Source organism: Crocodylus porosus, unplaced genomic scaffold (assembly GCF_001723895.1).
Source record: "Crocodylus porosus isolate Cpor-Errol unplaced genomic scaffold, CroPor_comp1, whole genome shotgun sequence".
In the NCBI taxonomy this organism is placed as follows: domain Eukaryota; kingdom Metazoa; phylum Chordata; order Crocodylia; family Crocodylidae; genus Crocodylus; species Crocodylus porosus.
The window spans coordinates 24185016-24201888 of NW_017728915.1; positions in this window are offsets into that span (position 1 = coordinate 24185016).

Sequence of the window (16873 nt, forward strand, 5' to 3'; positions counted from 1 at the left end):
AACTCGTACATCAGCTTACAACAGCAGTTCCCAGCAGCACACATGCACGCACGCACACGCACACACACGCCAGCTCCTCGGAATCAGCGCTGTTTAACTCTTTCATTCACCCCATTCCTGTCAATCTTCCATTCAACCAATCAGTCAGACAGGAAGGTTGTCAATCATACACCAATCACCCTACTGACCAATCCAAGGATCAGTTATCTCAGGTAAGTACTTGGTACCTTACTCAAGCCCTGCCACATTTGTAGGGCTGACTGGACATGCCCATGCACTCAAAAGTAGGTCATGGTCCTTCAAGATGCAAAAGTTCACTGTATATATCATAATAGGGACTGCAGATGGTGCCAACACCCTGGAAGATTCAAAACTAAATTATGTAGAAAATGTAAAGTGAAAGCTAGGAGTAGAGCGTCAGTGTGCATTTTTCTGCGTTATCTATTTACCTTTATAAAGTAGCTCTCCAATTTGGGCACTGGAAAAAAATTAAAAACAACTCAGTAGGGTCAGAAGGACTGCAAACAAACTCTTAGCCCATTCGACAGGCTATGTTCCAACTTGTTAAATATCTGCTTTTGTAGTATAAAGCGCGTCTTACAAATATGCTTAAAAATCACACTTAAAGCAATATCATCTGTATGCATTGACTTATTCTGGTGTTACATAAAATATTTAGTTAACTGCATGGCAGAAAAGTGTCTTCCAGTAGGTCCTGAAACCTGATACAGTTTGGGTCTCATAAAATGTTAGTGGGGAGCTACTGTTACAGATGAAAGGACCAGTATTAAAACACTTTGTCAGTGGTCCCAGAGGATGGTTATCTAAGGAAATAATAAAGACACATCCTTACTGACTGCAATGGGCCCAGCGGAGTATTTTACAAGAAAAAAATCTAGTTTTGGATCTTAATGTTTGCTGAAATGATGGACGCTGTGACTGGACAGCAAATAAGCCCTGCCACAAAGAAATGAGAGATGGATAAATTCCCCAGAGGGGGGAAACATTTGTATGATCAGTCTATGAGCTACAAAGGGCATGAAGCCCAGGACTGTAATTATTAGCATCTGCGGCAGAGGGGCGCTGTGGCAGACCAAAAGTGCAGCTGAGAGGCGCAGACAGACAGCCGGGGAATTTAAGCACTGGGTCAGGCAGATCTTAGCGCCTGCAAGGGGAGACCAGCAGAGGTGAGAGCCTGTGTGACAGCATGGAGATGGGCCCCAGTCATCCGAGATAGTAACGGGTGCTAGACAGGAGCTGACTCACCGAAGGTGAGGCTTGCTGTGGCAGAGCGTCCTAGGAAGTCCGGTGAGGATCATACCAGTGAGTGAACCCTTTCAGGGCCAGTAATCTGGAGGAGGGAAGTAAAATGGAGAAGTAAACAGTCAGTCATGCGAGGATGCATGGGAAGAGGGAAGTTAATTCCTAGTAGCTTTTGTTGCTTGAGGGGCTGTGCTGGCTATTGTATGCAGAGCCTGTCAGGCCACTGAGTTCTTCCCCGAACTGATGGACTTGAGGACCTTGGGGTAAACCTGAGAGGGGTTGTCTTAGGGTTATGAGGACTGCATAAGATTGCAGCCAAAAGAGACTGTCACAGCTCTTTTGGGCATGATGACTTATTGAGGAAATGTTAAGCTACAAAGTATGTGGGTCTGGACGCTAGAAGGCCGGACTCCAGAAGAACGATGTTTGTAATCTGAATAGCATCAGAACCCCTGGAGTGGTAAGGGCAGGGGATGGGGATGGAGGAGCCTGCGAAGAGGGCAGGTGGCCAGTTAAGTTGCAAAAGGACCAGCTGATCTACCTCCTAAGATTTACATCTTTCTTTGGTTTCATTTCTTCTTTACATCAGAGGTGTGGTAGGGTGAGTTTCAAAGAGGGACCAACCAGTCCTGGCAGGCTAACTGCAACTTACTGCTCAGCAAGAGCAAGGACTTCTACAGACACAAACTATAAAAGAAAGAGCTTCTTGCTTTGCTGATGAGCTCTGGGAAAGGCACGTTCCTTTCCTTTTGTTTTTTCTGTTCTTGGTTTGGACCGTGATTTCATTTTTACTTTGGGAGACATTTGATTTTTGCCCAATAAATATTAACAGGTTAAAACCCCTCATCAGTCTGTTTGGATTTTGTACTAGTCCAGAAAATCCAGTACATTTTATTTTGCTGAACGGTGAGCTGTATTCTGGTACATAACAATCCCCACAGTTAAAGTAAAGAAATGAACATTTAGGATTTTCACAGCAGTGGTAACTTGGCCACATTCTCCACCACCTATATTTGACAGTACACAGTTCATTACATAACTGTAATAAGTTTGGCCACTCATTTCAACATAAAATTAATAGGTATGTATGCCATGTAGCTGAGTTAATGTTACATAGAACTTCAGAGTTCTGTATCTAGAAAATAACAGGATTATGGCATGGTATCATTGAGAATGGGGGTTACCTTCTTAGGGACTTGTACACGTGACACCATTTTAATATGTTGTCATTGTCGGTGGTGGTTTCTTGAAGTTGGGGATGACGTCTGTCAGGCTTGATGGGTCCTCAGGTGACTGAGAAGCCCGTTTCTGGATGTACATGTTCTTCGGCAATGGGGGCATGTTGCACGGGGGAGTGAGATTTGCAGGCCCAGCTTGGTTTCCTTCTCCTTCCTTTGCCATCGCCGTTCTGCCTCGGTATCAAGTCATTAGGCCTCAAAGTGGTGCGTGCCTTGATGGACTAGGTGGTGCCACACTGAAAGGTCAGCTGCTTGCTCCTCGCAGCTGTTAGTGTTGATGCCTCTGTGGTTGATGGTGACCGTGAGCATGTCTTTGTACTGTTTTCCGTGGCTGCCCTTTGAGCGTTGGCCAACGGGGAGCTGGGAGAAGAGAATCTGGTGAGGGGAGGTGGCTCTCGGATATCCGGACACAGTGGCATCCATCGTGTACACGTGATGAAAATGTCACTTTGTATGGCTTAGTGGTGTCACAGTATATACATGCAAGACTTGGGGGTTTTAAATAACTTTGCATCATTGCATACTAAATTACATCTGGATATAGTTTAGTTTGCAGTGTTGCAAATTGCAGCAATGCCGCTGTCAGCTTGCCCTCCAGTTGTGGGAGAGGCAGGCAGGCTTCTCAGAAAAAAAGGATCAGGGCCCTTATTGCTTCTGCCTTCAGCAGGCTCCTGCAGCCAGCTGGATGGCTGGGGCCACCTGGGGATGGGCTGGTTTGCCTCTGGGGCAGTGCGAGAAGGCAGCAGGAGGATGACTGGAAGGCAGCTGGGTTTGCTGGCAGGTGGAGAAGGCAGCAGGGACAGTGCATGAGGTACTAGAAGCCCGGGGGGTGCTGCCCCAACATGGAGATGCCTGATCCAATGCTTCCCTGAGACCACCCAAGCTCCCAGCACCCCATGCACCATCCCCGCCACCTTCTCTGGCCACCAGCACACCCAGCCATCCTCCTGCCACCTTCCTGCACAGCCCCAGAGGTAAGCCAGCCAGTTCCTGGGTGCCTCCAGCCATTCTGCAAGCCACAGGACACTGCTTTCAAGCAGAAGTGGTGAGAGACCTGTTCCTTAATGTTGCAGAGCTTCCTTGTCCTCCTCCATGGCCAGGGGGGAGAGGAGGGTTGAGCTGCCAGCAGGCTGAGCAGCCCCTGAGCTGTGGGGGGCCTCAGTCCTTCCCTCCACAGACACAGCACCCTCCAGGGCTGCCCAGGCAGGCTGCTAGCAGACTGGGTGCTGCCTCAGCTTGGAGGCAGCACCCGGCCCAATCCAACTGTTTCCCAACCTGCTTGCTGGAAGCCTGCTGGGTACTGCTCCCCGGGCAGCCCGGGGGATGCCACCACTGCAGAGGGTAGGACTGGGCTTCCCCGAAGCTCAGGGGCCACTTGGCCTACCGGCAACTCATGGGTGCAGGCAGGCTCCAGGTCTGACAAAAAAGAAGAAAGGATTGGGCTCCTTGCTGTAACATGATGGAAAAATTGAAATGGTTTAGTCCTCAGGATTTTATTTTATGCCCTACTATTTCAATTTAGAGGGCACAGAATAAAACCTTGGGGATTAAACCTCTGTCCCATGTACAAGTGCCCTCAGTGAGTATCTTAAATTATAACTATATTAGTGGTGTGTCAAGGGAGAAGGGGAGTAGCTGTGAGTCTGGTAGCCTCAAGTGGGTCATGAAAGTGGCAAGGCGACTCATTCACTTTTCCTGTCTATGCTTTAGCTGCCGAGGGACAGTTATTTTGCCCCAGAAGTGTCACTGAAGTGAGTGGGAATTCTGCGTGAAGAAAGACTGCATGACTGGCCACAGTGGGCTACAATCACTACTTTGAGCCAAATATCCCCAACATTATACTAAGTACTGTGAAGGAGTTGAGAAAGGTCATTTACCTAAGAAAATGTTTGTAGTGTTTAGCTGAGGGTTCCCAGGCCCAAATGCCACTGAAAGCATAAAAACAAAGGAGAGAAAATATACTATCTCTAACATTTATCTGATATAAGGCTCCATTCCAGAGGAAAAGGGATGTATTTGGATGCCTTCATCTTATAGACAATGTTTGATAGATGGAAGTGACTTAAGTAGACTGAAATGGAACCAGGCCAAATTTCATTTTTTAATAGCCTTTGTGGAAGGCTAAGGAAAGCCTTTTTGCTTTAAGACCCATTAAGTGTAAATGTCACTTAAAATATAAAATCACATATTTTTCTGAAAATAACCTAACAAATCATCTGAACATCTTTTAAAAGTGACTTACAGCATAGAAAACAACTTGCCATATTTCCAAGAGTCCTGTTCCAAGCTGACTTAAAAATGTTTCGTTTCAGCACAACAGATACGAAGCTCTTCTCTGTTTTTCTAAATCCTGATGACCTATTAATTCCTTTTAACCTTTGTCTTGAATACAGTCCTTTCCTTATTCGTATTCTTGTGAAAACGTATTTAGCAGAATTCACAGATTCATTGGAGTCTGACAGGCTGCGTTATGATCACTTCTGCTATGGCCTCAAACTTGTGACCTCTGAGCTATCAACCATATATCCAAGCCGCTCCAGCCCCTTGGAATATAGTAAGACTATAAATGTAGAAATATTATGGGCCAATGGCCACTAAGGTTGTGTGAACCAGCACCGCTCTGATTTGACTTACGTTTCGATGATTCAACGGAAGGGTGTTTTGTTTCGAGGTTAGTTTCGGAAGCACCATTCCGTTTTGTTTCATCGAAACTGTTTTGCTGTTATGATGCTCTTTCGATATTTCACCCATAGGTTATTATGGGGAAACATAAAATGCAGCAGGCAGGCAGATGGGGGGCTTGCCCACACCCCTGGAAGGACTGCAGGGGCTGTGCTGGAGTCCTCCCGGGGCTGTGGGCCCCTGATCTGCCTGCCAGATGAGAGAAACCGGGTGCTGCTGCCTAGGACCAGCACCGGGAAGATCGCTGCCGCTAGTCCAGGTAGCAGCAGCCACTCCCCTCATCCGGTAGGCAGACTGGGGGCTCGCTCGCATGCCCAGGAGGGCTGCGGGGGCCATGCTGGAGTCCTCCCAGGGGTGTGGGGCCCTGATCTGCCTGCCAGATGACAGACTGGCACTGGGCGCAGCCTGCACCGAGCACTGGGAAGATCGGCTCTGCTGTTGGCCCCAGGTGGCAGCACCCAGCTCCTGTCACCCGGCAGGCAGATCGGAGACATGCACCGCTGGGAGAACTCCAGCACAGCCCCCACAGTCCTCCTGGGGTGTGGTGAGCCCCTGATCTGCCTGCCGGATGAGATGAGCAGGTGCTGCCACTTGGGGCCAGCAGCAGCAACAATATTCCCGGCGCTGGTACCAGGCAGCAGCACCCGGCTTCTGTTATCTGTCAGGCAGATCGGGGGGCCGTACCCCCAGGAGGACTCCGGCACAGCCCCCACAGTCCTTCCAGGGCTGTGGGTGAACCCCTGGGTGCTGCCAGCTGGGACCGGTGCTGAAGGCAGTAAGCCTGGCTTTGAAACTTGAAATGTTTTGAAACTTTTGAAATGTTTCAAGTTCCCTTGTTTCATTTTGAAAATGTTTCATTTTAATTTCATAGTTTTGAGCTCGAAATGTATCGAAATAGCTTCAAAATGAAACGCGGGGCAAAATTTCACACAGCCCTAATGGACAACTCACAAGTGGTCAGAGCCAAATTTTTACTTTCTGTGAAAAGAAACAATATGTCCATTGATGCCTTCATTATTGTCATTTCTGTAGTGCCAGCCATTAAAGCTAGGGGCTTTAAAGGAATACATGCAGATATGATTCCCAATTCCCAACTTACTCAAGTCTCCAATACACAGAGCTCACACGAATGGGCATTTATTTCTAGTGATGGAAATTTTCCAATACAAGAAACATTTCCTGAAGCAGGCATTCAGCCTCCAGCTGCCACCTCTCCCCTGCTCTTTGCACCATCCCAAGACTGAGAATGAATATGCTAGACACAGTGTTTACCAGATAGCTTGTTTTAAACTTTGAATGCAGCAGGATTCAAAGCGAGGATACAACTGAACCACCAACTCTCCCACCGCAGATCCACTCCATATGTATTTCTAGAAACTCACACTATCTGATATTCAGTTTGTCTATGCACTGTGTATTACCTATACCAATTAAAAGGAGAGAGAGAAAACAGTATGCTGAAGAAGGAATGAGAAAATGGCATAATTGATTAGTTGTGACTGATTAATTAGATTATGAGTGCAAACACCTTTAATTTAGTGAAAGCTCTCATGTGGAAATAGGGAAAAAACCTCAGCCTGTGGAAGTGGAGAGAATTCTTTCTTTGTCTCACCCTTTCAATACATGTTTAAAAGCTATTTCTAATCATATGTGTTGGTAATGTAGAGGTAATGAAAGTTATGAAACTTGGGCTCCATTCCAGATATACTGTATTAGAGTGTAGAGTGAAAAGGAGTCACTGCTCATGGAAAATTATGCCAGAATTGTACAGCATAGTCTCGATTAATCAAAGGGATAACAGTTTTTTTCATTAGTTGAACATTAACAAGTAAACAACACTTCTGTTTTTATTACCTACTTTAAAATTTTCAACAGCTAAACCTAGTGATAAATTTGGATTTTGTCTGTTTATAGCAAGTTGGCTTATTAGCAGATAACAATACAGTTCAATATTTATGGAGTGTTGGTTTTCTGAAAATACATAATTATTGCTAGAATAGTTCTTTGTAATGTAAACATGAATAAAGAGTCATCCCAGAAAATAGAAAATCTTTTATTGTTATGTGAAAATGGGGCTTCAGTTGTACAAGGTTCTCGTGCTAGTTCTTGAAAAAGAAATTAGGGTCTCTGTTCAGAAGCACTATTGAGCAAATGTGAACTGCCTGCTGTGGGCTTGGGGCTCCCAGCTCTGCTGCCTTACCCCTCGGAGCCCCGTGCCAGCTGCACCACCATAGTGAGGTGCCCCCTGCCAGGCTGGCAACAGCAGCGGGCACAACACTGCATCACCAGCCATGTTACTGCTGGGTGGGCAGGGGGCACCTCACCATGGTGGCATGGCCAGTGCAGGGCTCTTGAGGGGCAGGACAGCAGGGTGGGGAGCCCAAGGCCACAGCGGTAGGCCACATCTGCCTTCACCCTGTACACAGATCTGGTGGACATGTGTCCCCCATGTCCTCCTCCCTGGGAGTGCATGCACCTACTGGGAGATGCCCCCTGCCTCCCTACCTGTGGCTCTGTTTGGCTCCCTGTCCCAGTCCTGGGCATGGGCCCCATGCAGCACCCCCAGCCCCAGCCCCTGCCCCACGCCTTCCCTCACCATGGGAGCCACAATCTGCACCCCCGCCATAGACTTACCTGCAGGCAGCTGGGATGCTGGTCTCCACCACTGCCTGGGGCTGTATTCCTGGCCACATGCATGCACACACATGCATGTGGCTCCCCCTATATCCTGCTCCCCAGAGCCCCCTGCAGGCAGGAACCCTGCCAGCCTTCAAGGGGAAACCTGCCATTTTCCATGTTTCTCTGCAGTGAATGGAAAACCCAGATCCCTGTACGATACTGGGAATCTGGGACAAATGCTGTCCCAGAGTCATGCAGCCTGGGACTGAGACTTGACGTTCCCATTTTTGGGACTGTCCCACCAATTAGGGTGGGGTGGTGGCGCTACCCTTTTCCCAAGGGGGGGCGTGCTCAGTGCCTATGCATGATATTAGTTCAAAGATGAATGGCTTCTAATTTACCATGACCCCTGTCCAGTCAACAGTGTTTCAAGCCATGGTGACCTTATAGCTCAGCACTGATCAGTATATGTGTGTACTCCAGATACACCCCAGAAAGGATTCATGTGCTAATTAGCACCCCCGCCACCACCACACACATGACTGGAACTGAGGGGCCATGTTCTGGGTTCTTGTCATGAGTCCTGTGATCCTCTAAAAATTTATATGCAGATGAGGTGCACAGCAGTGTGGTCTGGCTCCACCTCATGAAGGGCAGGGTCACACTAATCAGATGTGACAGGCTGAGAGAAGGGGCAACAGACAGGTTCTGGGCAAACTGTTTGTTGCCCCATTTGGTGATTTTTGCCAGACATGTAAGGCTGATGAAGAAACACAAATTACTGGAAATGGAAAAAAGGCACAACTCAACTGTGATGAAGAGGAAGTAAAAATGCATTATAGTGGCTCACCATAATTTGAAAAAGAGTCGGTGCTGAGAGATACTGAGTGCAATCGGCACTACCGTATATTTAGGTGGGCTGCGCTCATGGATTCTTGTGGTAGGTTCTTCTCAGCATCTCAGGTTTTTTGACTAAGATCAAATGTAGCAGAGACCGTCCCCCACATGCTCTGCATCTGCAGGTCGCACACCTGAGCCTGGCAGCTCCACCACAGCGCTGTTCAGGATTGCCTGGCAAAGGCCATCTCGGATGCAGCAGGGGAGATCTCCAGGAAGTCTGCCATCTTGGGCTGCGAGAGCCAGCTGTGCATGCCAACATTGTCATCACCGATGAGGAGGCCAAGAAGGTTGTGACAGCGGACGTGACCACGCCAAGCCTTCACCAATGCCTGGCTTCACAAGTATGCCCCACTGCCTGACATCCTGAGGAGCTGTGGCTATGATGTGATAGTTGATGCGCTCATCGTGGAAGCACTTGGAGCTTGGGACCCAGCAATGAGACCATCCTGCATGCCTGCTGTGTCTCCTGCTGTTATGTCAAGCTGATGTGGCACCTCATGGTGTCCAACACCATCTGCTGGTCCCGCAACATCTACATCAAACACATCATGAGCCAGTACCAGTACACTGACCCTGCCAGGCTGACTGCCACCAGATCAGACCCAGAGGGGACCACCTGAACGCCCCCCTCTGTACCTGATGGACTCTGAGAGCTATTCTCAACCATGGACTACTCCGCTCCACCTGGCAAGGACCCCTGTGATAGGACTTCGTGGACTGAGTGACTTCTTTGTTCAACTCACCCCTCTACCATTGTGGACTTTTGTACGGGTTTGTTTATATCTATCTTCTTTTCTCTCTCAGCATCATGGCCCCCTCCCTCTCCTTCTTGTGCCCTGCCTCCAATCCTTGGGCTTAGATGGGTAGCATTGTATTTATGTAACCTAATTACGTTCCCCTTCTTAGCCCCATCCCTCTTAAGTTAGTCCCTCTCTCGGGCACTCTGTGTTCCCTTACAGCCTTGTAATTCTTGTTCAATGATTCCTAACATTTTCTAATAAAGTTAAATCTGTTTTTGGCACCAAGGGGAGGGTGTCAGAGCTGGTTCTGGCCTTCCTGGTGCCCACCTAGTATTGCAATACATCCAGGCTCAGTGCCAGTTCCCTGCAGAGGGAATATCCACCAGTTTTTTTCAGGACCACACATACCCACTTGCACTCTGTCACAAAAAGATTCCCATCAGTATCTTGGCCCTTTGGTTAAGATCAAGCATTTTTGGCACTAAGGGGAAGGTGTCAGGGCTGACTGTGACCCTCCCAGTGCAGTATCTCCTCTTGGTATTACAGTACCTCTGGGCCTAGTGCCAGTTCCCTGTGGAGGGAACACCCGCCTGTTTTTGTCTGGCCATTATGGACCATGTGTTTTGTAGTTATGCTTGGTGTTGGCTGCATTTTAATCAACTTCATAGTTGATTTCCATTACTGAGCATGTGCTGCTTTTGTCAGCAGTTTAACAATAGACAATTTTAATATGGTTTCATTATATACATTTGTAAGATAAGGAGCTTTCCCCCCATGCTGATTGTGGGGGAGAGGGGGGAACTTGTCTTGTATTTAGTAAATACAGTCTGTACATACTGCTGCTCATATGCATTAATCTTTACAAGATCAGGGTTCCTACATTTTATTTGTTATATATAAAAGTAGAAACATAAGATGCAGGGGCAGAAAGTAGCTTTGATAAGTGGATGGATGCCTGAGTGGCTATTGAACTGATCATTTGACCGGTGTTGTTGTTTAATTGTATTGTAAGTTGCGTCTTAGGATACCTAGGACATTAAATAGGGTATTTTTTAACTATCCTACAGTTCCTAATAAATAAAATAGGTAATAACGTAGTGATTGGAATTTATAGTACAATAATATTGCCAGAACATAATATCTGGACAACTTATGTAGATCAGATGTATAATAAGCCAGTGAGCCATAACTCTTTTGGTCCTGTGACTTTCCCCTTGGTGATTCTTTTGGAAATGCTTTGGGAAAGAAATGAATTTTGAGAAAGGATTGGAATGAACTGAGGAATGCTGATTAGCCTGTATTGTTGGGAAGACCATCTGAAGTGCAAAGGGGCAGTATAGAAACGGATTGGGAAACATCTGCAGATGGGTTGGTTGTCTGGGAAGCTTATATATAATTTCATAGGGATCACATGTGAAACAATGGCGTTATCTAGACTTGTGGGCTGTGATTTTTCCAAGGTGGCCCTAGATTTATTTTTTGATCCACTAATGAAAATATATAAGTTCCATCACATTTACTGTGTGCTAGAATCAACTATAGTACTTCTTGTATTTTCAAGTGTTTACACCATTGTTCTTGACCAAAAACTTCCTTCCCCAACTGTCAACAGTCTTCTGTTGACATCAGACTGCTGCTTTCTCATTCTCAGTGTGACAGCTTTTCAGGGGGGCTGCATGCATATGTAGGTTTAAACACTTGGGGATGGGTAAAAGACACCATGGAAATATAAAAGATTGACAATTAGGAGTCTCAGTATTTGGCTTGACTAACAGATCCTACAGATATACATCAATTATGAAAATCACAGTCGTAACAGTGTAATTACCAGAAATATTGCAATGGTTTATGCTTTGTTTAACCATCCTAAAGATTATAGGCAAAGCTCAAATGTTATAACAAACTTGAACTTCCAGTGGGTCATCACGGAGGCAGCACAAATACTGTATGCTACAAAGAACTGGCACCATTTTTAGCAGAGTCGGTATGACTGATCAAGTTTATGATGTTTTCTTTGAACTTGAGTGCCTTATATCAAGATTGTATTAAACATACCCAAGGGAAATCATTGGAAATGTAGGAGTAATTCTTATTTTCCAGCAGGGGAGAGAGTGTGGAAGACACATAAGAGTGTAAAACAATACATCAACTATCTTTTTATTTCTAGTAGTTTGTAACAGCAAATACCTTGAAGGCTTACAGACCTTATTAATGTATACTTTATGCCATAGGGAGGCCAAGCTTTAAAGACATAAGACCTGGCCCTGAACAGTCCTCAGATAGCAGTTCTGTGAAAGAATACGGGGCTACTTGTAAATAGAACCTCTTACTTCAGTGAAGGGTCTGCTAGATTGATTTGATAGTATATATTTCTGTTGCTCAGATTAAGGGTTGAGAATACTACATTTTTACACTGAGAATCCAAATTGGCTTTACTTTTGAGATTAGCTAAAGTTTACCATAAATCAAAAACTCCTATAGGACAAAGTGGTTCAAGCTTTAATTTTTGTTAAAAAGGTACGGTAATGGTGTTTTTATATGTAAGTATACAATAACACTTTTCTTGGTTCAAAACTGTCATGTTTCAAATGTCTGATGGGACACAAAAATGTATAGATGGATCTTTGTGTCTGAACTAAGTCAAAGAGAAGAAGTGTTTTCCTTTTTAAGTGATGTGCTAATGGAAATTCAGCGTGCTTCTGCTTCCCTATTGTCTACACTGAAAACGTTTGATCTTGTGGATATAAAATAAGGTAAATGAATTTAACACTTTAGTAGCTAGTAGCTAAATTTTATTTATTTAAAAGAATCAGAGATCTGTTTGTGGGCAGCAATAGGAAAACAGTTAATTGCACACTTTCCACAGAGAAAATTATATGTAGTGCTACAGTTGTCCTTTGATCAGCATCCCCCCCTGAGGCTGTATCTACATGTGTTTTACCATGGAGTAGACTAATTAGCTGCAGAGTAAAATGTCACTGTCTACACATGCATCTGCATTAGGCTACAGTAAACTAACTTATGCTGGTGTAAGAGTACTGTTGTGGACAGTACTATTTTACACTGGGGTAATTTACTGTGATTAAACACATGTGTAGATGCTGATTACAGACATAAATTACACCCGGTCAGCCCAGCCAGCCAGGGGCCAGATTCCTGCCTGCTGCCTAGTCACACAGCTCTATACTTTCAGCACCCTCATGCCCTAGCTAACCCCTCTGCCACATAACACCACCACCTGGAGCCCGGGGCTGACCCCCCACCCAGGGCATCCTACCAGCTCGGGTCCATTCCACCCTGGCTCAGATTGCTGCTGTTCTCACTGTATGTGAAGACACTGCACCCAGGAGTAGTTTATTCTGGCTCAAACTGCTCCAGGGTGTATTGCTTCACATTAATTGCATGTGTAGATGCAGCCAAGTGAGCTAAAACTTGGTCCATGGAATACAAGGAAATCCTGCTGCTTGTGCCACTTGAGAAACAATGACAGAACAGAAATTAAATGTGGGAAAGGACAAGTAGTTTGGGAGAGGAATGGTTAGATTTTTAGGAAATAATTTGCTGTGGTCTGACAGGCTATGTTTCAGGAACACACCCAAGTATATTCTTACTTACTCAAGTATATGCTTCAGTATCGTAGTCCCAATAAAATCAGTGGGACTTTCCTGAACTGGCATTCTGCATCCAAGCACTGAGCTGAAGACAAGTACTGGCAGCCCCAAATGATTCAGCCTTCAGGGGAGGAGGAAGAGAAAACAGAAAGGATGCCAAAGGGAAAAGAACAGAATTTTCTGGCAGTTTTGAATTGCAAATGTTGGTGGGAATTAGGAGATAAGACTAGGGAGTGGTAGAAATCAAGTAAATCCTCCTACTCTGGTAATATATTTGAAAAAATAAGGTGTTATGCACTTTGGACACCTGAAGTGCCAAAAAGAGGAGGGCAGGTCATGCCTTCACTTCTTCCTGTTTGTCTTTTTTCTGCTTTTTTCCTCGCCTTGAGCTATATCTCACTGAGACCCAGAATCTCCTTATTGCCAAGAAGTTCCTGTTTCCAGTAGGGCAGGGGTCTCGTTTTCTCTTAGAGCTGCGTGGATAATTCACGTGATTTGGTTTGGTGACTTTGCCAAAGAATCATAGGAAGAAGAAGTAATTTAATTATTTTTTTTCCTCACAGAGCTGAAAATCTGGAACTTTGCTGCATTTGACCCCAAACATTCGGTTTCATATATGGTATTGGATATGTCCATCTTTCACCCAGAGCCCAGTGAGGCAGGGCACTCACCCAGCTTCTGTGTGACTTACCGCTAAATTCCCTCCTCTGCCCAAAGGGATTTGAATCCATATCCTGGGTGAGTGTCCTAACAGCCAGGCTAGGGACAGATATTCAAAAAGCCTGAGCCTCAATTGATTCATTCTTTGCAGGTTAGTGTAACCTGGCTAGGCTAAATCAGTTTTGTAACTACACAGACATGCCAGAAATGCAGGGATGTGCCTGCAGTACCTTAGGCTAGAAGTAGGGGGTTGTTAGACCAGCCCTCCCTTCCTTCCACAGGACTGAGCTGGGGGGTGGGGAGGGGCATGGCCAGGCCCTAGCAGGATGCTCTGATTAGCCCAGCAGGGAATTGATAACAGTGTTTATCACCCATAACTCAGTTTTTATCACCCCATTAAGAAAACAACAGAGGGACATTACCAGCTACCTGTTGATTCTGTCTCTTGATTCTACCTGTTGATTCGGCATGAACCTTAGCCAGCATGTGGTCTGCTAGCTAATACACAGACACCTCTTCTCAAGGCAGAGGGGAATGAATTCCTGCTTAGCAGGGAGTGGTGGTGGTGGTGGTGGTGGTGTGGGGAGCAGGCCTCAGTCTCTGTAACTGCAGCCAGGGAGCAGAGGGGAGGGGCCAGCCCTGCTGTGGAGCACAGAGCCCCGCCCAGCCCAGAGAGCAGGCCAGGATGCTGGGGGAGTCTGAGTTATCTTAAACCAGCAAGGGGTCTGGGGTAGATGTTGCATAAACCAATTTGAGCCAAATCAGTTCAGTCTGATACTACATTCAACCAGGTTTATCTCAAACCAGTTTCAGTCATTTTCAAACTGGTTTATATGCACTGCATATCTGTTCTGTTACAAGTTTAAACTAGTTTCTGATCACTGAAACTGGTTTATGTGTAGTGTCTGTCCCTAGCCCTGGGCAAAAAAAGGACAACACAGTGTTCTTTTCTAATACTTTTGTAAAACCAGCCCCACCAATATTTTTTCCAGACAAAAGCCATTTCATGAAACCAGACCAATTCATTAATTACTTCAGGATATCTAAAGCCTTCATTTTCTAAGTGAATTCATTGTTTATTAAAAAAAGCCACTTGGTCTCCTCTCTACTTCTGCTGACATTGCACAGACTAAATAATCTCAAATGCCACCAAACAAAGAGTGGTGCTGGAAGGATGCCTGCAATTCTGGGAGATGACTGGTCTTAACTTTCTGCACTGTGTCCTTACGTCACCCATTTTATCTCTGGTTGTAGAGTATCACAGTGAGATGTGCTTCCTACGTGGTGAGAACAACAGGCATTAGCAAAGAAGCACACAGAGGAAATCAACAATAACATGAAGACTAGATTTTGATGAAAGCAGGAAAATTCAGGGCCCAGGCTGTTCCTTGAACTTATCCTGGTTTACCCAGACACTGTGACTCCTGGGTTATGTAAGGTCATGTGGGTCTGATTGTGCACTCAGTGTATCTTGTGATGTTGCAACAAATGTAGATTGTACCTAATGTACCTAAAAATAACTTTGAAAAACATCATCCCTCTTCTTTCCCTGCTTACTCCCTACATCCATGAAGAATGGCTAACAGAGGGCACTCCAGGTTACTGTGTGTGTAGAGGTTACTGCATGTGTCAGGTTGCTATTCTTGTGATTAATTGGGTTATGTAACAGGGTGTGCAAAGTATGGTTGGCAAATTGAACTAGAACTTCAAACTTTTTTCAGAATGTGTGCCTTTAAATGTAGCCCTATACTTAGGTGTCTGTTACAACATCTGTGGGATGCATCTTTAAAAAGGTTATCTTTGAAGCATCTCTGTATTCAGTTCCTAGCTTTGTGCTTTTTAAAGCATATTAGAAGACCAAGAAGTTTCTAAAATGATCTCCTTTCATCTGCAGCTTGTTTGACTAATTAGCAATGAAAAGAGCTGGGTAAATTTAGATCAAGTACTAGCCTTCAGGTCTGTACTTGAATCTTGTAGTAACATCTTGGGCCCCCTCTACATGCAGGTAAAAGTGCAATGGGATCTAATGTATGCATAGCAGGAGGCATGATTGTGGGATTGCACATTACATCTCATTGCGACTAATTGCTGGTGCAGGGGGAGCCTGATCCCATGGCTGATCCCAGGCTCCCCCTGCACTGGCCAGCTCCTGCAGCTGGGAATCCCATGCATCCCAGCTGAGAGGCTTCCAGGTGTGGGGGCATCCCATGCACCCCTGTGGCTGGAGGATCACCACTGAAGCAATCTTCCTGGCCTGGGGGTGCTGGAAACCCTGCAGTTGGAGGAACCCTGCGGTTGGAAGATCCCTGCCCTGGGGATGTGAGAAACCTCTGCAGCTGGAGAATCACCACAATCCTCCAGCCTCCTGGGTTTCCCACACCCTGGAGCCCCAGGGATCATGACAGTGGTGATCCCCAGGGTTCAGGGGTTTCCCATACCCCCAAACCCTAGAGACTGTGGAAACCCATTAGCTGATGGGGAGATCCTGGTACACAGGCATATTAAAGCTTGATAACAACCAGCTATAAAATTAGTACACAAGGTCTAGCTTTATAGCCAGTGGGAGTTTTTTATAGTGTGATAGCTACTTTGCACGTGTAGCTGGTGTCCAGGTGATTCCACAATGAACCAGTTAATTGGCAACACCTGTAAGGTGTAAAGGGGGACCTTGCATCCTCTGCTGCAGATGTAAAATGTAGAAGCTGTGGAGCTCATTGTGGCTAACATTGTTCAGACTGTTCCTTTCTGTACGTGTAAGCTCTTTGGAGGCAGGGAGGCTTTCTTTTGTGTTTGCGTGGATCTCCTATATACTAGGGCTTGTGCGAAGCTTCAGTCGCTGATTCAATTTGGCAAAGATACGGCGGCCAAATCACTGAGTCTGAATTGAATCAGGAGACCCTTTAATCTCTCCAAATCAAATAAGAACCTCTGAATCGATTCAGAGAGATTCGGAAAGATTAAATCATTCGGCCATAGACACAGCTTTAAATGTTTTTTCTACATACCTCAAGTTCCAGACAGCTTGTGAATGCTGCGATGCTGGGGCAGATGGAGCATCCCATGGGAGCAGGGGGGTTTCCCAGTGCACTAGGCAGTGCTTCTGGTCCACTTCCGGGTCCGCCAGGCAGCGCACAGGGGATCCCACCCCTGCCCCCTGGCT